The sequence below is a fragment of the Heterodontus francisci genome, chromosome 4, assembly GCF_036365525.1.
Source record: "Heterodontus francisci isolate sHetFra1 chromosome 4, sHetFra1.hap1, whole genome shotgun sequence".
In the NCBI taxonomy this organism is placed as follows: domain Eukaryota; kingdom Metazoa; phylum Chordata; class Chondrichthyes; order Heterodontiformes; family Heterodontidae; genus Heterodontus; species Heterodontus francisci.
Window position 1 is genome coordinate 208,235,732 of NC_090374.1, and position 21,562 is coordinate 208,257,293.

Below are 21,562 nucleotides of genomic sequence, written 5' to 3' on the forward strand. Positions count from 1 at the left end.
TCTCCCTGAGAGAGAGGGACTGAGAGACACCAGTCAGTGTACGGATATCTCCCTGAGAGAGAGGGACTGAGAGACACCACTCAGTGTATAGATATCTCCCTGACAGACAGGGACTGAGAGACACCAGTCAGTGTACAGATATCTCCCTGAGAGACAGGGGCTGTGAGACACCAGTCAGTGTACAGATATCTCCCTGAGAGACAGGGACTGAGAGACACCAGTCAGTGTACAGATATCTCCCTGAGAGAGACGGACTGAGAGACACCACTCAGTGTATAGATATCTCCCTGACAGACAGGGACTGAGAGACACCAGTCAGTGTACAGATACCTCCCTGAGAGAGAACGACTGAGAGACACCAGTCAGTGTACATATATCTCCCTGAGAGACAGGGACTGAGAGACACCACTCAGTGTACAGATATCTCCTTGAGAGAGAGGGACTGAGAGACACCACTCAGTGTACAGATATCTCCCTGAGAGACAGGGACTGAGAGACACCAGTCAGTGTACAGATATCTCCCTGAGAGAGAGGGACTGAGAGACACCACTCAGTGTACAGATATCTCCCTGAGAGACAGGGGCTGAGAGACACCAGTCAGTGTACAGATATCTCCCTGAGAGAGGGGGACTGAGAGACACCACTCAGTGTACATAAAGCTCCCTGAGAGACAGGGACTGAGAGACACCAGTCAGTGTACAGATATCTCCCTGAGAGACACCACTCAGTGTACATAAAGCTCCCTGAGAGACAGGGACTGAGAGACACCAGTCAGTGTACAGATATCTCCCTGAGAGAGAGGGACTGTGAGACACCAGTCAGTGTACAGATATCTCCCTGAGAGAGAGGGACTGAGTGACACCACTCAGTGTATAGATATTTCCCTGACAGACAGGGACTGAGAGACACCAGACAGAGTACAGATATCTCCCTGAGAGAGAGGGACTGAGAGACACCACTCAGTGTACAGATATCTCCCTGAGAGAGAGGGACTGAGAGACACCAGTCAGTGTACAGATATCTCCCTGAGAGAGAGGGACTGAGAGACACCACTCAGTGTACAGATATCTCCCTGAGAGAGAGGGACTGAGAGACACCACTCAGTGTACAGATATCTCCCTGAGAGACAGGGACTGAGAGACACCAGTCAGTGTACAGATATCTCCCTGAGAGAGAGGGACTGGGAGACACCACTCAGTGTACATAAAGCTCCCTGAGAGACAGGGACTGAGAGACACCAGTCAGTGTACAGATATCTCCCTGAGAGACACCACTCAGTGTACATAAAGCTCCCTGAGAGACAGGGACTGAGAGACACCAGTCAGTGTACAGATATCTCCCTGAGAGAGAGGGACTGTGAGACACCAGTCAGTGTACAGATATCTCCCTGAGAGAGAGGGACTGAGTGATACCACTCAGTGTATAGATATTTCCCTGACAGACAGGGACTGAGAGACACCAGACAGAGTACAGATATCTCCCTGAGAGAGAGGGACTGAGAGACACCACTCAGTGTACAGATATCTCCCTGAGAGAGAGGGACTGAGAGACACCAGTCAGTGTACAGATATCTCCCTGAGAGAGAGGGACTGAGAGACACCAGTCAGAGTACAGATATCTCCCTGTGAGAGAGGGACTGAGAGACACCACTGAGTGTACAGATATCTCCCTTAGAGACAGGGACTGAGAGACAGCACTCAGTGTACAGATACCTCCCTGAGAGAGAGGGACTGAGAGACACCAGTCAGTGTACATATATCTCCCTGAGAGAGTGGGACTGAGAGACACCAGTCAGTGTACATATATCTCCCTGAGAGACAGGGACTGAGAGACAGCACTCAGTGTACAGATACCTCCCTGAGAGAGAGGGACTGAGAGACACCAGTCAGTGTACATATATCTCCCTGAGAGAGTGGGACTGAGAGACACCAGTCAGTGTACAGATATCTCCCTGAGAGAGAGGGACTGAGAGACACCAGTCAGTGTACATATATCTCCCTGAGAGAGAGGGACTGAGAGACACCAGTCAGTGTACAGATATCTCCCTGAGAGAGAGGGACTGAGAGACACCACTCAGTGTATAGATATCTCCCTGACAGACAGGGACTGAGAGACACCAGTCAGTGTACAGATATCTCCCTGAGAGACAGGGGCTGTGAGACACCAGTCAGTGTACAGATATCTCCCTGAGAGCGAGGGACTGAGAGACACCAGTCAGTGTACAGATATCTCCCTGAGAGAGAGGGACTGAGAGACACCTGTCAGTGTACAAATATCTCCCTGAGAGACAGGGACTGAGAGACACCACTCAGTGTACAGATACCTCCCTGAGAGAGAGGGACTGAGAGACACCACTCAGTGTACATATATCTCCCTGAGAGACAGGGACTGAGAGACACCAGTCAGTGTACAGATATCTCCCTGAGAGAGAGGGACTGAGAGACACCACTCAGTGTACAGATATCTCCCTGAGAGACAGGGACTGAGAGACACCAGTCAGTGTACAGATATCTCCCTGAGAGAGAGGGACTGAGAGACACCACTCAGTGTACAGATATCTCCCTGAGAGACAGGGACTGAGAGACACCAGTCAGTGTACAGATATCTCCCTGAGAGAGAGGGACTGGGAGACACCACTCAGTGTACATAAAGCTCCCTGAGAGACAGGGACTGAGAGACACCAGTCAGTGTACAGATATCTCCCTGAGAGACACCGCTCAGTGTACATAAAGCTCCCTTAGAGACAGGGACTGAGAGACACCAGTCAGTGTACAGATATCTCCCTGAGAGAGAGGGACTGTGAGACACCAGTCAGTGTACAGATATCTCCCTGAGAGAGAGGGACTGAGTGATACCACTCAGTGTATAGATATTTCCCTGACAGACAGGGACTGAGAGACACCAGACAGAGTACAGATATCTCCCTGAGAGAGAGGGACTGAGAGACACCACTCAGTGTACAGATATCTCCCTGAGAGAGAGGGACTGAGAGACACCAGTCAGTGTACAGATATCTCCCTGAGAGAGAGGGACTGAGAGACACCACTCAGTGTACAGATATCTCCCTCAGAGACAGGGACTGAGAGACACCAGTCAGAGTACAGATATCTCCCTGAGAGAGAGCGACTGAGAGACACCACTGAGTGTACAGATATCTCCCTGAGAGACAGGGACTGAGAGACACCAGTCAGTGTACATATATCTCCCTGAGAGACAGGGACTGAGAGACAGCACTCAGTGTACAGATACCTCCCTGAGAGAGAGGGACTGAGAGACACCAGTCAGTGTACATATATCTCCCTGAGAGAGTGGGACTGAGAGACACCAGTCAGTGTACAGATATCTCCCTGAGAGAGAGGGACTGAGAGACACCAGTCAGTGTACATATATCTCCCTGAGAGAGAGGGACTGAGAGACACCAGTCAGTGTACAGATATCTCCCTGAGAGAGAGGGACTGAGAGACACCACTCAGTGTATAGATATCTCCCTGACAGACAGGGACTGAGAGACACCAGTCAGTGTACAGATATCTCCCTGAGAGACAGGGGCTGTGAGACACCAGTCAGTGTACAGATATCTCCCTGAGAGAGAGGGACTGAGAGACACCAGTCAGTGTACAGATATCTCCCTGAGAGACAGGGACTGAGAGACACCACTCAGTGTACAGATACCTCCCTGAGAGAGAGGGACTGAGAGACACCACTCAGTGTACAGATATCTCCCTGAGAGAGAGGGACTGAGAGACACCAGTCAGTGTACAGACATCTCCCTGAGAGAGAGGGACTGAGAGACACCACTCAGTGTACAGATATCTCCCTCAGAGACAGGGACTGAGAGACACCAGTCAGAGTACAGATATCTCCCTGAGAGAGAGGGACTGAGAGACACCACTCAGTGTACAGATATCTCCCTGAGAGAGAGGGACTGAGAGACACCAGTCAGTGTACAGATATCTCCCTGAGAGAGAGCGACTGAGAGACACCACTGAGTGTACAGATATCTCCCTGAGAGACAGGGACTGAGAGACACCAGTCAGTGTACATATATCTCCCTGAGAGACAGGGACTGAGAGACAGCACTCAGTGTACAGATACCTCCCTGAGAGAGAGGGACTGAGAGACACCAGTCAGTGTACATATATCTCCCTGAGAGAGTGGGACTGAGAGACACCAGTCAGTGTACAGATATCTCCCTGAGAGAGAGGGACTGAGAGACACCAGTCAGTGTACATATATCTCCCTGAGAGAGAGGGACTGAGAGACACCAGTCAGTGTACAGATATCTCCCTGAGAGAGAGGGACTGAGAGACACCACTCAGTGTATAGATATCTCCCTGACAGACAGGGACTGAGAGACACCAGTCAGTGTACAGATATCTCCCTGAGAGACAGGGGCTGTGAGACACCAGTCAGTGTACAGATATCTCCCTGAGAGAGAGGGACTGAGAGACACCAGTCAGTGTACAGATATCTCCCTGAGAGACAGGGACTGAGAGACACCACTCATTGTACAGATACCTCCCTGAGAGAGAGGGACTGAGAGACACCACTCAGTGTACAGATATCTCCCTGAGAGAGAGGGACTGAGAGACACCAGTCAGTGTACAGACATCTCCCTGAGAGAGAGGGACTGAGAGACACCACTCAGTGTACAGATATCTCCCTCAGAGACAGGGACTGAGAGACACCAGTCAGAGTACAGATATCTCCCTGAGAGAGAGGGACTGAGAGACACCACTCAGTGTACAGATATCTCCCTGAGAGAGAGGGACTGAGAGACACCAGTCAGTGTACAGACATCTCCCTGAGAGAGAGGGACTGAGAGACACCACTCAGTGTACAGATATCTCCCTCAGAGACAGGGACTGAGAGACACCAGTCAGAGTACAGATATCTCCCTGAGAGAGAGGGACTGAGAGACACCACTCAGTGCACAGATATCTCCCTGAGAGAGAGGGGCTGAGAGACACCAGTCAGTGTACAGATATCTCCGAGAGAGAGGGGCTGAGAGACACCACTCAGTGTACAGATACCTCCCTGAGAGAGAGGGACTGAGAGACACCAGTCAGTGTACATATATCTCCCTGAGAGAGAGGGACTGAGAGACACCAGTCAGTGTACGGATATCTCCCTGAGAGAGAGGGACTGAGAGACACCACTCAGTGTATAGATATCTCCCTGACAGACAGGGACTGAGAGACACCAGTCAGTGTACAGATATCTCCCTGAGAGAGAGGGACTGAGAGACACCACTCAGTGTACATAAAGCTCACTGAGAGACAGGGACTGAGAGACACCAGTCAGTGTACAGATATCTCCCTGAGAGACACCACTCAGTGTACATAAAGCTTGCTGAGAGACAGGGACTGAGAGACACCAGTCAGTGTACAGATATTTCCCTGACAGACAGGGACTGAGAGACACCAGACAGAGTACAGACATCTCCCTGAGAGAGAGGGACTGAGAGACACCACTCAGTGTACAGATATCTCCCTGAGAGAGAGGGACTGAGAGACACCAGTCAGTGTACAGATATCTCCCTGAGAGAGAGGGACTGAGAGACACCACTCAGTGTACAGATATCTCCCTCAGAGAGAGGGACTGAGAGACACCAGTCAGAGTACAGATATCTCCCTGAGAGAGAGGGACTGAGAGACACCACTCAGTGTACAGATATCTCCCTGAGAGACACCAGTCAGTGTACATATATCTCCCTGAGAGACAGGGACTGAGAGACACCACTCAGTGTACAGATACCTCCCTGAGAGAGAGGGACTGAGAGACACCAGTCAGTGTACATATATCTCCCTGAGAGAGTGGGACTCAGAGACACCAGTCAGTGTACAGATATCTCCCTGAGAGAGAGGGACTGAGAGACACCACTCAGTGTATAGATATCACCCTGACAGACAGGGACTGAGAGACACCAGTCAGTGTACAGATATCTCCCTGAGAGAGAGGGACTGAGAGACACCAGTCAGTGTACAGATATCTCCCTGAGAGAGAGGGACTGAGAAACACCAGTCAGTGTACAAATATCTCCCTGAGAGACAGGGACTGAGAGACACCACTCAGTGTACAGATACCTCCCTGAGAGAGAGGGACTGAGAGGCACCAGTCAGTGTGCATATATCTCCCTGAGAGAGAGGGACTGAGAGACACCACTCAGTGTTCAGATATCTCCCTGAGAGAGAGGGACTGAGAGACACCACTCAGTGTACAGATATCTCCCTGAGAGACAGGGACTGAGATACACCAGTCAGTGTACAGATACCTCCCTGAGAGAGAGGGACTGAGAGACACCAGTCAGTGTACATATATCTCCCTGAGAGACAGGGACTGAGAGACACCACTCAGTGTACAGATATCTCCCTGAGAGAGAGGGACTGAGAGACACCACTCAGTGTACAGATATCTCTCTGAGAGAGAGGGACTGTGAGACACCAGTCAGTGTACAGATATCTCCCTGAGAGAGAGGGACTGAGAGACACCACTCAGTGTACAGATATCTCCCTGAGAGACACCACTCAGTGTACAGATATCTCCCTGAGAGACAGGGACTGAGAGACACCAGTCAGTGTACATATATCTCCCTGAGAGACAGGGAATGAGAGACACCACTCAGTGTACAGATACCTCCCTGAGAGAGAGGGACTGAGAGATACCAGTCAGTGTACATATATCTCCCTGAGAGAGAGGGACTGAGAGACACCACTCAGTGTACAGATATCTCCCTGAGAGACAGGGACTGAGAGACACCAGTCAGTGTACAGATATCTCCCTGAGAGACAGGGACTGAGAGACACCACTCAGTGTACAGATACCTCCCTGAGAGACAGAGACTGAGAGACACCACTCAGTGTACAGATATCTCCCTGAGAGAGAGGGACTGAGAGACACCACTCAGTGTACAGATATCTCCCTGAGAGACAGGGACTGAGAGACACCAGTCAGTGTACATATATCTCCCTGAGAGACAGGGACTGAGAGACACCAGTCAGTGTACATATATCTCCCTTAGAGACAGGGAATGAGAGACACCACTCAGTGTACAGATACCTCCCTGAGAGAGAGGGACTGAGAGATACCAGTCAGCGCACAGATATCTCCCTGAGAGACAGGGACTGAGAGACACCAGTCTGTGTACAGATATCTCCCTGAGAGAGAGGGACTGTGAGACACCACTTAGTATACAGATATCTCCCTGAGAGACAGGGACTGAGAGACACCAGTCAGTGTACAGATATCTCCCTGAGAGAGACGGACTGAGAGACACCACTCAGTGTACAGATATCTCCCTGAGAGACAGGGACTGAGAGACACCAGTCAGTGTACAGATATCTCCCTGAGAGAGAGGGACTGAGAGACACCACTCAGTGTACAGATATCTCCCTGAGAGACAGGGACTGAGAGACACCAGTCAGTGTACATATATCTCCCTGAGAGACAGGGAATGAGAGACACCACTCAGTGTACAGATACCTCCCTGAGAGAGAGGGACTGAGAGATACCAGTCAGTGTACATATATCTCCCTGAGAGAGAGGGACTGAGAGACACCACTCAGTGTACAGATATCTCCCTGAGAGAGAGGGACTGTGAGACACCACTCAGTGTACAGATATCTCCCTGAGAGACAGGGACTGAGAGACACCACTCAGTGTACAGATATCTCCCTGAGAGAGAGGGACTGAGAGACACCAGTCAGTGTACAGATATCTCCCTGAGAGAGAGGGACTGTGAGACACCACTCAGTATACAGATATCTCCCTGAGAGAGACGGACTGAGAGACACCACTCAGTGTATAGATATCTCCCTGACAGACAGGGACTGAGAGACACCAGTCAGTGTACAGATATCTCCCTGAGAGACAGGGGCTGTGAGACACCACTCAGTGTACAGATATCTCCCTGAGAGAGAGGGACTGAGAGACACCAGTCAGTGTACAGATATCTCCCTGAGAGAGAGGGACTGAGAAACACCAGTCAGTGTACAAATATCTCCCTGAGAGACAGGGACTGAGAGACACCACTCAGTGTACAGATACCTCCCTGAGAGAGAGGGACTGAGAGGCACCAGTCAGTGTGCATATATCTCCCTGAGAGAGAGGGTCTGAGAGACACCACTCAGTGTTCAGATATCTCCCTGAGAGAGAGGGACTGAGAGACACCACTCAGTGTAAAGATATCTCCCTGAGAGACAGGGACTGAGATACACCAGTCAGTGTACAGATACCTCCCTGAGAGAGAGGGACTGAGAGACACCAGTCAGTGTACATATATCTCCCTGAGAGACAGGGACTGAGAGACACCACTCAGTGTACAGATATCTCCCTGAGAGAGAGGGACTGAGAGACACCACTCAGTGTACAGATATCTCTCTGAGAGAGAGGGACTGTGAGACACCAGTCAGTGTACAGATATCTCCCTGAGAGAGAGGGACTGAGAGACACCACTCAGTGTACAGATATCTCCCTGAGAGACAGGGACTGAGAGACACCAGTCAGTGTACATATATCTCCCTGAGAGACAGGGAATGAGAGACACCACTCAGTGTACAGATACCTCCCTGAGAGAGAGGGACTGAGAGATACCAGTCAGTGTACATATATCTCCCTGAGAGAGAGGGACTGAGAGACACCACTCAGTGTACAGATATCTCCCTGAGAGAGAGGGACTGAGAGACACCAGTCAGTGTACAGATATCTCCCTGAGAGACAGGGACTGAGAGACACCAGTCAGTGTACATATATCTCCCTGAGAGACAGGGAATGAGAGACACAACTCAGTGTACAGATACCTCCCTGAGAGAGAGGGACTGAGAGATACCAGTCAGTGTACATATATCTCCCTGAGAGAGAGGGACTGAGAGACACCACTCAGTGTACAGATATCTCCCTGAGAGAGAGGGACTGTGAGACACCACTCAGTGTACAGATATCTCCCTGAGAGACAGGGACTGAGAGACACCACTCAGTGTACAGATATCTCCCTGAGAGAGAGGGACTGAGAGACACCAGTCAGCGTACAGATATCTCCCTGAGAGACAGGGACTGAGAGACACCAGTCAGTGTACAGATATCTCCCTGAGAGAGAGGGACTGTGAGACACCACTCAGTATACAGATATCTCCCTGAGAGAGACGGACTGAGAGACACCACTCAGTGTATAGATATCTCCCTGACAGACAGGGACTGAGAGACACCAGTCAGTGTACAGATATCTCCCTGAGAGACAGGGGCTGTGAGACACCACTCAGTGTACAGATATCTCCCTGAGAGAGAGGGACTGAGAGACACCAGTCAGTGTACAGATATCTCCCTGAGAGAGAGGGACTGAGAAACACCAGTCAGTGTACAAATATCTCCCTGAGAGACAGGGACTGAGAGACACCACTCAGTGTACAGATACCTCCCTGAGAGAGAGGGACTGAGAGGCACCAGTCAGTGTGCATATATCTCCCTGAGAGAGAGGGACTGAGAGACACCACTCAGTGTTCAGATATCTCCCTGAGAGAGAGGGACTGAGAGACACCACTCAGTGTACAGATATCTCCCTGAGAGACAGGGACTGAGATACACCAGTCAGTGTACAGATACCTCCCTGAGAGAGAGGGACTGAGAGACACCAGTCAGTGTACATATATCTCCCTGAGAGACAGGGACTGAGAGACACCACTCAGTGTACAGATATCTCCCTGAGAGAGAGGGACTGAGAGACACCACTCAGTGTACAGATATCTCTCTGAGAGAGAGGGACTGTGAGACACCAGTCAGTGTACAGATATCTCCCTGAGAGAGAGGGACTGAGAGACACCACTCAGTGTACAGATATCTCCCTGAGAGACAGGGACTGAGAGACACCAGTCAGTGTACATATATCTCCCTGAGAGACAGGGAATGAGAGACACCACTCAGTGTACAGATACCTCCCTGAGAGAGAGGGACTGAGAGATACCAGTCAGTGTACATATATCTCCCTGAGAGAGAGGGACTGAGAGACACCACTCAGTGTACATATATCTCCCTGAGAGAGAGGGACTGAGAGACACCACTCAGTGTACAGATATCTCCCTGAGAGACAGGGACTGAGAGACACCAGTCAGTGTACATATATCTCCCTGAGAGACAGGGACTGAGAGACACCACTCAGTGTACAGATACCTCCCTGAGAGAGAGGGACTGAGAGACACCAGTCAGTGTACATATATCTCCCTGAGAGAGAGGGACTGAGAGACACCAGTCAGTGTACAGATATCTCCCTGAGAGAGAGGGACTGAGAGACACCAGTCAGTGTACAGATATCTCCCTGAGAGAGAGGGACTGTGAGACACCACTCAGTGTACAGATATCTCCCTGAGAGACAGAGACTGAGAGACACCACTCAGTGTACAGATATCTCCCTGAGAGAGAGGGACTGAGAGACACCAGTCAGCGCACAGATATCTCCCTGAGAGACAGGGACTGAGAGACACCAGTCTGTGTACAGATATCTCCCTGAGAGAGAGGGACTGTGAGACACCACTCAGTATACAGATATCTCCCTGAGAGACAGGGACTGAGAGACACCAGTCAGTGTACAGATATCTCCCTGAGAGAGACGGACTGAGAGACACCACTCAGTGTACAGATATCTCCCTGAGAGACAGGGACTGAGAGACACCAGTCAGTGTACAGATATCTCCCTGAGAGAGAGGGACTGAGAGACACCACTCAGTGTACAGATATCTCCCTGAGAGACAGGGACTGAGAGACACCAGTCAGTGTACATATATCTCCCTGAGAGACAGGGAATGAGAGACACCACGCAGTGTACAGATACCTCCCTGAGAGAGAGGGACTGAGAGATACCAGTCAGTGTACATATATCTCCCTGAGAGAGAGGGACTGAGAGACACCACTCAGTGTACAGATATCTCCCTGAGAGAGAGGGACTGTGAGACACCACTCAGTGTACAGATATCTCCCTGAGAGACAGGGACTGAGAGACACCACTCAGTGTACAGATATCTCCCTGAGAGAGAGGGACTGAGAGACACCAGTCAGCGTACAGATATCTCCCTGAGAGACAGGGACTGAGAGACACCACTCAGTGTACAGATACCTCCCTGAGAGAGAGGGACTGAGAGACACCAGTCAGTGTACATATATCTCCCTGAGAGAGTGGGACTCAGAGACACCAGTCAGTGTACAGATATCTCCCTGAGAGAGAGGGACTGAGAGACACCACTCAGTGTATAGATATCACCCTGACAGACAGGGACTGAGAGACACCAGTCAGTGTACAGATATCTCCCTGAGAGAGAGGGACTGAGAGACACCAGTCAGTGTACAGATATCTCCCTGAGAGAGAGGGACTGAGAAACACCAGTCAGTGTACAAATATCTCCCTGAGAGACAGGGACTGAGAGACACCACTCAGTGTACAGATACCTCCCTGAGAGAGAGGGACTGAGAGGCACCAGTCAGTGTGCATATATCTCCCTGAGAGAGAGGGACTGAGAGACACCACTCAGTGTTCAGATATCTCCCTGAGAGAGAGGGACTGAGAGACACCACTCAGTGTACAGATATCTCCCTGAGAGACAGGGACTGAGATACACCAGTCAGTGTACAGATACCTCCCTGAGAGAGAGGGACTGAGAGACACCAGTCAGTGTACATATATCTCCCTGAGAGACAGGGACTGAGAGACACCACTCAGTGTACAGATATCTCCCTGAGAGAGAGGGACTGAGAGACACCACTCAGTGTACAGATATCTCTCTGAGAGAGAGGGACTGTGAGACACCAGTCAGTGTACAGATATCTCCCTGAGAGAGAGGGACTGAGAGACACCACTCAGTGTACAGATATCTCCCTGAGAGACACCACTCAGTGTACAGATATCTCCCTGAGAGACACCACTCAGTGTACAGATATCTCCCTGAGAGACAGGGACTGAGAGACACCAGTCAGTGTACATATATCTCCCTGAGAGACAGGGAATGAGAGACACCACTCAGTGTACAGATACCTCCCTGAGAGAGAGGGACTGAGAGATACCAGTCAGTGTACATATATCTCCCTGAGAGAGAGGGACTGAGAGACACCACTCAGTGTACAGATATCTCCCTGAGAGACAGGGACTGAGAGACACCAGTCAGTGTACAGATATCTCCCTGAGAGACAGGGACTGAGAGACACCACTCAGTGTACAGATACCTCCCTGAGAGACAGAGACTGAGAGACACCACTCAGTGTACAGATATCTCCCTGAGAGAGAGGGACTGAGAGACACCACTCAGTGTACAGATATCTCCCTGAGAGACAGGGACTGAGAGACACCAGTCAGTGTACATATATCTCCCTGAGAGACAGGGACTGAGAGACACCAGTCAGTGTACATATATCTCCCTTAGAGACAGGGAATGAGAGACACCACTCAGTGTACAGATACCTCCCTGAGAGAGAGGGACTGAGAGATACCAGTCAGCGCACAGATATCTCCCTGAGAGACAGGGACTGAGAGACACCAGTCTGTGTACAGATATCTCCCTGAGAGAGAGGGACTGTGAGACACCACTTAGTATACAGATATCTCCCTGAGAGACAGGGACTGAGAGACACCAGTCAGTGTACAGATATCTCCCTGAGAGAGACGGACTGAGAGACACCACTCAGTGTACAGATATCTCCCTGAGAGACAGGGACTGAGAGACACCAGTCAGTGTACAGATATCTCCCTGAGAGAGAGGGACTGAGAGACACCACTCAGTCTACAGATATCTCCCTGAGAGACAGGGACTGAGAGACACCAGTCAGTGTACATATATCTCCCTGAGAGACAGGGAATGAGAGACACCACTCAGTGTACAGATACCTCCCTGGGAGAGAGGGACTGAGAGATACCAGTCAGTGTACATATATCTCCCTGAGAGAGAGGGACTGAGAGACACCACTCAGTGTACAGATATCTCCCTGAGAGAGAGGGACTGTGAGACACCACTCAGTGTACAGATATCTCCCTGAGAGACAGGGACTGAGAGACACCACTCAGTGTACAGATATCTCCCTGAGAGAGAGGGACTGAGAGACACCAGTCAGTGTACAGATATCTCCCTGAGAGAGAGGGACTGTGAGACACCACTCAGTATACAGATATCTCCCTGAGAGAGACGGACTGAGAGACACCACTCAGTGTATAGATATCTCCCTGACAGACAGGGACTGAGAGACACCAGTCAGTGTACAGATATCTCTCTGAGAGAGAGGGACTGTGAGACACCAGTCAGTGTACAGATATCTCCCTGAGAGAGAGGGACTGAGAGACACCACTCAGTGTACAGATATCTCCCTGAGAGACAGGGACTGAGAGACACCAGTCAGTGTACATATATCTCCCTGAGAAACAGGGAATGAGAGACACCACTCAGTGTACAGATACCTCCCTGAGAGAGAGGGACTGAGAGATACCAGTCAGTGTACATATATCTCCCTGAGAGAAAGGGACTGAGAGACACCACTCAGTGTACAGATATCTCCCTGAGAGACAGGGACTGAGAGACACCAGTCAGTGTACATATATCTCCCTGAGAGACAGGGACTGAGAGACACCACTCAGTGTACAGATACCTCCCTGAGAGAGAGGGACTGAGAGACACCAGTCAGTGTACATATATCTCCCTGAGAGAGAGGCACTGAGAGAGACCAGTCAGTGTACAGATATCTCCCTGAGAGAGAGGGACTGAGAGACACCAGTCAGTGTACAGATATCTCCCTGAGAGAGAGGGACTGAGAGACACCAGTCAGCGTACAGATATCTCCCTGAGAGACAGGGACTGAGAGACACCAGTCAGTGTACATATATCTCCCTGAGAGAGAGGGACTGTGAGACACCACTCAGTATACAGATATCTCCCTGAGAGACAGGGACTGAGAGACACCAGTCAGTGAACAGATATCTCCCTGAGAGAGACGGACTGAGAGACACCACTCAGTGTATAGATATCTCCCTGACAGACAGGGACTGAGAGACACCAGTCAGTGTACAGATATCTCCCTGAGAGACAGGGGCTGTGAGACACCACTCAGTGTACAGATATCTCCCTGAGAGAGAGGGACTGAGAGACACCAGTCAGTGTACAGATATCTCCCTGAGAGAGAGGGACTGAGAGACACCAGTCAGTGTACATATATCTCCCTGAGAGACAGGGACTGAGAGACACCACTCAGTGTACAGATACCTCCCTGAGAGAGGGACTGAGAGACACCAGTCAGTGTACATATATCTCCCTGAGACACAGGGACTGAGAGACACCACTCAGTGTTCAGATATCTCCCTGAGAGAGAGGGACTCTGAGACACCACTCAGTGTACAGATATCTCCCTGAGAGAGAGGGACTGAGAGACACCAGTCAGTGTACAGATACCTCCCTGAGAGAGAGGGACTGAGAGACACCAGTCAGTGTACATATATCTCCCTGAGAGAGAGGGACTGAGACACCACTCAGTTTACATAAAGCTCCCTGAGAGACGGACTGAGAGACACCAGTCAGTGGACAGATATCTCCCTGAGAGACACCACTCAGTGTACATAAAGCTCCCTGAGAGACAGGGACAGAGAGACACCAGTCAGTGTACAGATATCTCCCTGAGAGAGTGGGACTGTTAGACACCACTCAGTGTATAGATATCTCCCTGACAGACAGGGACTGAGAGACACCAGTCAGTGTACAGATATCTCCCTGAGAGACAGGGGCTGTGAGACACCACTCAGTGTACAGATATCTCCCTGAGAGAGAGGGACTGAGAGACACCAGTCAGTGTACAGATATCTCCCTGAGAGAGAGGGACTGAGAGACACCAGTCAGAGTACATATATCTCCCTGAGAGACAGGGACTGAGAGACACCACTCAGTGTACAGATATCTCCCTGAGAGAGAGGGACTGAGAGACACCACTCAGTGCACAGATATCTCCCTGAGAGAGAGGGACTGAGAGACACCAGTCAGTGTCCAGATATCTCCCTGAGAGAGAGGGACTGAGAGACACCACTCAGTGTACAGATATCTCCCTGAGAGAGAGGGACTGAGAGACATCACTCAGTGTACAGATATCTCCCTGAGAGACACCACTCAGTGTACATAAAGCTCCCTGAGAGTCAGGGACTGAGAGACACCAGTCAGTGTACAGATATCTCCCTGAGAGACAGGGACTGAGAGACACCACTCAGTGTACAGATATCTCCCTGAGAGACAGGGACTGAGAGACACCAGTCAGTGTACAGATATCTCCCTGAGAGAGAGGGACTGTGAGACACCACTCAGTATACAGATATCTCCCTGAGAGACAGGGACTGAGAGACACCAGTCAGTGAACAGATATCTCCCTGAGAGAGACGGACTGAGAGACACCACTCAGTGTATAGATATCTCCCTGACAGACAGGGACTGAGAGACACCAGTCAGTGTACAGATATCTCCCTGAGAGACAGGGGCTGTGAGACACCACTCAGTGTACAGATATCTCCCTGAGAGAGAGGGACTGAGAGACACCAGTCAGTGTACAGATATCTCCCTGAGAGAGAGGGACTGAGAGACACCAGTCAGTGTACATATATCTCCCTGAGAGACAGGGACTGAGAGACACCACTCAGTGTACAGATACCTCTCTGAGAGAGGGACTGAGAGACACCAGTCAGTGTTCAGATATCTCCCTGAGAGAGAGAGACTCTGAGACACCACTCAGTGTACAGATATCTCCCTGAGAGACAGGGACTGAGAGACACCAGTCAGTGTACAGATACCTCCCTGAGAGAGAGGGACTGAGAGACACCAGTCAGTGTACATATATCTCCCTGAGAGAGAGGGACTGAGACACCACTCAGTTTACATAAAGCTCCCTGAGAGACAGGGACTGAGAGACACCAGTCAGTGGACAGATATCTCCCTGAGAGAGACCACTCAGTGTACATAAAGCTCCCTGAGAGACAGGGACAGAGCGACACCAGTCAGTGTACAGATATCTCCCTGAGAGAGTGGGACTGTTAGACACCACTCAGTGTATAGATATCTCCCTGACAGACAGGGACTGAGAGACACCAGTCAGTGTACAGATATCTCCCTGAGAGACAGGGGCTGTGAGACACCACTCAGTGTACAGATATCTCCCTGAGAGAGAGGGACTGAGAGACACCAGTCAGTGTACAGATATCTCCCTGAGAGAGAGGGACTGAGAGACACCAGTCAGAGTACATATATCTCCCTGAGAGAGAGGGACTGAGAGACACCACTCAGTGCACAGATATCTCCCTGAGAGAGAGGGACTGAGAGACACCAGTCAGTGTCCAGATATCTCCCTGAGAGAGAGGGTCTGAGAGACACCACTCAGTGTACAGATATCTCCCTGAGAGAGAGGGACTGAGAGACACCACTCAGTGTACAGATATCTCCCTGAGAGACACCACTCAGTGTACATAAAGCTCCCTGAGAGACAGGGACTGAGAGACACCAGTCAGTGTACAGATATCTCCCTGAGAGACAGGGACTGAGAGACACCACTCAGTGTACAGATATCTCCCTGAGAGACAGGGACTGAGAGACACCAGTCAGTGTACAGATATCTCCCTGAGAGAGAGGGACTGTGAGACACCAGTCAGTGTACAGATATCTCCCTGAGAGAGAGGGACTGAGAGACACCACTCACTGTACAGATATCTCCCTGAGAGACAGGGACTGAGAGACACCACTCATTGTACAGATATCTCCCTGAGAGAGAGGGACTGAGAGACACCACTCAGTGTACAGATATCTCCCTGAGAGACAGGGACTGAGAGACACCAGTCAGTGTACATATATCTCCCTGAGAGACAGGGACTGAGAGACACCACTCAGTGTACAGATACATCCCTGAGAGAGAGGGACTGAGAGACACCACTCAGTGTACATATATCTCCCTGAGTGACAGGGACTGAGAGACACCAGTCAGTGTACAGATATCTCCCTGAGAGACACCAGTCAGTGTACAGATATCTCCCTGAGAGACACCAGTCAGTGTACAGATATCTCCCTGAGAGACACCAGTCAGTGTACAGATATCTCCCTGAGAGAGAGGGACTGAGAGACACTAGTCAGCGTACAGATATCTCCCTGAGAGAGAGGGACTGAGAGACACCAGTCAGTGTACAGATATCTCTCTGAGAGAGATGGACTGTGAGACACCAGTCAGTGTACAGATATCTCCCTGAGAGAGAGGGACTGAGAGACACCAGTCAGTGTACAGATATCTCCCTGAGAGACAGGGACTGAGAGACACCAGTCAGTGTACAGATATCTCCCTGAGAGAGAGGTACTGAGAGACACCACTCAGTGTACAGATATCTCCCTGAGAGACAGGGACTGAGAGACACCAGTCAGTGTACAGATATCTCCCTGAGAGAGAGGGACTGAGAGACACCAGTCAGTGTACAGATATCTCCCTGAGAGAGAGGGACTGAGAGACACCACTCAGTGTATAGATATCTCCCTGACAGACAGGGACTGAGAGACACCAGTCAGTGTACAGATATCTCCCTGAGAGACAGGGGCTGTGAGACACCACTCAGTGTACAGATATCTCCCTGAGAGAGAGGGACTGAGAGACACCAGTCAGTGTACATATATCTCCCTGAGACACAGGGACTGAGAGACACCACTCAGTGTTCAGATATCTCCCTGAGAGAGAGGGACTCTGAGACACCACTCAGTGTACAGATATCCCCCTGAGAGACAGGGACTGAGAGACACCAGTCAGTGTACAGATACCTCCCTGAGAGAGAGGGATTGAGAGACACCAGTCAGTGTACATATATCTCCCTGAGAGAGAGGGACTGAGAGACACCACTCAGTGTACAGATATCTCCCTGAGAGAGAGGGACTGAGAGACACCACTCAGTGTACAGATATCTCCCTGAGAGAGAGGGACTGAGAGACACCAGTCAGTGTACAGATATCTCGCCGAGAGACAGGGACTGAGAGACACCACTCAGTGTACAGATACCTCCCTGAGAGAGAGGGACTGAGAGACACCAGTCAGTGTACAGATATCTCCCTGAGAGACAGGGGCTGTGAGACACCACTCAGTGTACAGATATCTCCCTGAGAGAGAGGGACTGAGAGACACCAGTCAGTGTACAGATATCTCCCTGAGAGAGAGGGACTGAGAGACACCAGTCAGTGTACATATATCTCCCTGAGAGACAGGGACTGAGAGACACCACTCAGTGTACAGATACCTCCCTGAGAGAGAGGGACTGAGAGGCACCAGTCAGTGTACATATATCTCCCTGAGAGAGAGGGACTGAGAGACACCACTCAGTGTTCAGATATCTCCCTGAGAGAGAGGGACTGAGAGACACCACTCAGTGTACAGATATCTCCCTGAGAGACAGGGACTGAGAGACACCAGTCAGTGTACAGATACCTCCCTGAGAGAGAGGGACTGAGAGACACCAGTCAGTGTACATATATCTCCCTGAGAGACAGGGACTGAGAGACACCACTCAGTGTACAGATATCTCCTTGAGAGAGAGGGACTGAGAGACACCACTCAGTGTACAGATATCTCCCTGAGAGAGAGGGACTGAGAGACACCAGTCAGTGTACAGATATCTCTCTGAGAGAGATGGACTGTGAGACACCAGTCAGTGTACAGATATCTCCCTGAGAGAGAGGGACTGAGAGACACCAGTCAGTGTACAGATATCTCCCTGAGAGACAGGGACTGAGAGACACCAGTCAGTGTACAGATATCTCCCTGAGAGAGAGGTACTGAGAGACACCACTCAGTGTACAGATATCTCCCTGAGAGACAGGGACTGAGAGACACCAGTCAGTGTACAGATATCTCCCTGAGAGAGAGGGACTGAGAGACACCAGTCAGTGTACAGATATCTCCCTGAGAGAGAGGGACTGAGAGACACCACTCAGTGTATAGATATCTCCCTGACAGACAGGGACTGAGAGACACCAGTCAGTGTACAGATATCTCCCTGAGAGACAGGGGCTGTGAGACACCACTCAGTGTACAGATATCTCCCTGAGAGAGAGGGACTGAGAGACACCAGTCAGTGGACAGATATCTCCCTGAGAGAGAGGGACTGAGAGACACCAGTCAGTGTACATATATCTCCCTGAGAGACAGGGACTGAGAGACAGCACTCAGTGTACAGATACCTCCCTGAGAGAGGGACTGAGAGACACCAGTCAGTGTACATATATCTCCCTGAGACACAGGGACTGAGAGACACCACTCAGTGTTCAGATATCTCCCTGAGAGAGAGGGACTCTGAGACACCACTCAGTGTACAGATATCTCCCTGAGAGACAGGGACTGAGAGACACCAGTCAGTGTACAGATACCTCCCTGAGAGAGAGGGACTGAGAGACACCAGTCAGTGTACATATATCTCCCTGAGAGACAGGGACTGAGAGACACCACTCAGTGTACAGATATCTCCCTGAGAGAGAGGGACTGAGAGACACCACTCAGTGTACAGATATCTCCCTGAGAGAGAGGGACTGAGAGACACCAGTCAGTGTACAGATATCTCTCTGAGAGAGAGGGACTGTGAGACACCAGTCAGTGTACAGATATCTCCCTGAGAGAGAGGGACTGAGAGACACCACTCAGTGTACAGATATCTCTCTGAGAGACAGGGACTGAGAGACACCAGTCAGTGTACAGATATCTCCCTGAGAGAGAGGGACTGTGAGACACCACTCAGTGTACAGATATCTCCCTGTGAGACAGGGACTGAGAGACACCAGTCAGTGTACAGATATCTCCCTGAGAGAGAGGGACTGAGAGACACCACTCAGTGTACAGATATCTCCCTGAGAGACAGGGACTGAGACACCAGTCAGTGTACAGATATCTCCCTGAGAGAGAGGGACTGAGACACCACTCAGTGTACATAAAGCTCCCTGAGAGACAGGGACTGAGAGACACCAGTCAGTGGACAGATATCTCCCTGAGAGACACCACTCAGTGTACATAAAGCTCCCTGAGAGACAGGGACAGAGAGACACCAGTCAGTGTACAGATATCTCCCTGAGAGAGTGGGACTGTTAGACACCACTCAGTGTATAGATATCTCCCTGACAGACAGGGACTGAGAGACACCAGTCAGTGTACAGATATCTCCCTGAGAGACAGGGGCTGTGAGACACCACTCAGTGTACAGATATCTCCCTGAGAGAGAGGGACTGAGAGACACCAGTCAGTGTACAGATATCTCCCTGAGAGACAGGGACTGAGAGACACCACTCAGTGTACAGATATCTCCCTGAGAGAGAGGGACTGAGAGACACCACTCAGTGCACAGATATCTCCCTGAGAGAGAGGGACTGAGAGACACCAGTCAGTGTCCAGATATCTCCCTGAGAGAGAGCAACTGAGAGACACCACTCAGTGTACAGATATCTCCCTGAGAGAGAGGGACTGAGAGACACCACTCAGTGTACAGATATCTCCCTGAGAGACACCACTCAGTGTACATAAAGCTCCCTGAGAGACAGGGACTGAGAGACACCAGTCAGTGTACAGATATCTCCCTGAGAGACAGGGACTGAGAGACACCACTCAGTGTACAGATATCTCCCTGAGAGACAGGGACTGAGAGACACCAGTCAGTGTACAGATATCTCCCTGAGAGAGAGGGACTGTGAGACACCAGTCAGTGTACAGATATCTCCCTGAGAGAGAGGGACTGAGAGACACCACTCAGTGTACAGATATCTCCCTGAGAGACAGGGACTGAGAGACACCAGTCAGAGTACAGATATCTCCCTGAGAGAGAGGGACGGAGAGACACCACTCACTGTACAGATATCTCCCTGAGAGACAGGGACTGAGAGACACCACTCATTGTACAGATATCTCCCTGAGAGAGAGGGACTGAGAGACACCACTCAGTGTACAGATATCTCCCTGAGAGACAGGGACTGAGAGACACCAGTCAGTGTACATATATCTCCCTGAGAGACAGGGACTGAGAGACACCACTCAGTGTACAGATACATCCCTGAGAGAGAGGGACTGAGAGACACCACTCAGTGTACATATATCTCCCTGAGAGACAGGGACTGAGAGACACCAGTCAGTGTACAGATATCTCCCTGAGAGACACCAGTCAGTGTACAGATATCTCCCTGAGAGACACCAGTCAGTGTACAGATATCTCCCTGAGAGACACCAGTCAGTGTACAGATATCTCCCTGAGAGACACCAGTCAGTGTACAGATATCTCCCTGAGAGAGAGGGACTGAGAGACACTAGTCAGCGTACAGATATCTCCCTGAGAGAGAGGGACTGAGAGACACCAGTCAGTGTACAGATATCTCTCTGAGAGAGATGGACTGTGAGACACCAGTCAGTGTACAGATATCTCCCTGAGAGAGAGGGACTGAGAGACACCAGTCAGTGTACAGATATCTCCCTGAGAGACAGGGACTGAGAGACACCAGTCAGTGTACAGATATCTCCCTGAGAGAGAGGTACTGAGAGACACCACTCAGTGTACAGATATCTCCCTGAGAGACAGGGA